Source organism: Myotis brandtii, unplaced genomic scaffold (assembly GCF_000412655.1).
Source record: "Myotis brandtii unplaced genomic scaffold, ASM41265v1 scaffold2325, whole genome shotgun sequence".
Lineage (NCBI taxonomy): Eukaryota > Metazoa > Chordata > Mammalia > Chiroptera > Vespertilionidae > Myotis > Myotis brandtii.
Window position 1 is genome coordinate 294749 of NW_005358747.1, and position 1506 is coordinate 296254.

The window sequence follows — 1506 nt, forward strand, 5'->3', positions numbered from 1 at the left end:
CCTCTCCACCCCAGCCCCCGGCTGGGCAGGGCCACAGAGGCCCCGGGAGCCTGCCAGGCAGACGGGCTGCTGGAGAGGGAGGGGCCCCGGGCTGCCCAGCCCACGGGGAGGAATGGGCCTGGGAGGGCGGGAGTCCTGCCGACACCCCTCCACCTTCCGACTCCCCAGCCCAGAGGCTCAGACCAGGGACCCTACCTGTGCCCTTTGCCCTCGTCAGCAGTGCCATCGGCCATCGGGTTCCCACGAGGAGGGACCGGAAGTTCCCGAGAGCTGAGCCCACCACCAGCATCACCTTAACTGTCACCGCACCCCCACCCTCACAGCTGCCACTGAACCGACCACCAACATCAAATCAGCACCATCACCACCAACACAGTCACTGCCACCGCCATCACCACACCGTCACCGTCATCGCCACCGTCATCGCCGCCATCACCGTCATCACCGCCATCACCGTCATCACCACCATCACCGTCATCGCCATCGCCACCACCATCATCGCCGCCATCACCAGCGTCATCGTCGCCGCCATGTTACCCGAGCACCACAGCATCACTACCACCGTCGTAAGGGTGACACAGCCATCCTGCGACCGTCAGCACCATCAGCACCAGCACCACCATCACCAACATCACCACCCCGTCTACAGCACAGTCCTTAATGCCTCCGTCACCAACACCGTCCGCACCATCATCACTGCCATCGCCACCGCATCACCGCCATCACTGCCACCAACACCACGCCAATGCCGCCATCACTGCCACGAACACCACGCCAATGCCGCCATCACAGCAACGCCACCGGCACTGCCACCAGCACCAACTTTCACATCATCAACAGCATCCCTGCCATTGCACCCACATTATCACCACCATCGCCGCCAACATCGCCACTGCCAATGCTATCGCTCTCGCCACCCCCCATCAGCACAATCACCCCCACCGCCGTCACCACCCTGCCTGTCCCTGTGCTCCCGGCACCACCTCCCCCATCGGCAGCGCCCCCGGGACCGCCATCACCTCCTCAGAACCAGCACCGTGGCTGTTCCAGCCCATCACCAACATCCAGCGAGCACGGACCCGGGACCCGCCACGCCCAGCACACCAGGCAGAGCCCGCCACGCAGGGCTACAGGCACTTCCCGTTCACTCGGCGCCCAAATGCCCAGCCGCCTCAGGTGACCTCCAGGTCATTGTGCCACCCCTCCGCCCGGGTGCCTCGCACCAAGGCCCAGAAAGGGGACTGGACCCCCAGTCACTGCTCCCTGCCAACTGGGGAGGCTCTCCTGTGTCTAACCACCTCCCCCCCTCGCCCCCCGAGTCGGCCCCCGCAGAGCTCAGACACCTCCTCTCTCCTCCTGGCACCACGGGCAAGGGCGCAACCGCTGGGGCAGGAAGCAGAGACACGGGGGTCTGAGTGGAGAAGTGCACGGGGGTGGGGCAGGAGAATGGGCAGGAGGCCCCCCAACAGGTGAGGCCCCCCGAGACGACGAGGGCAGAGGGCCCGG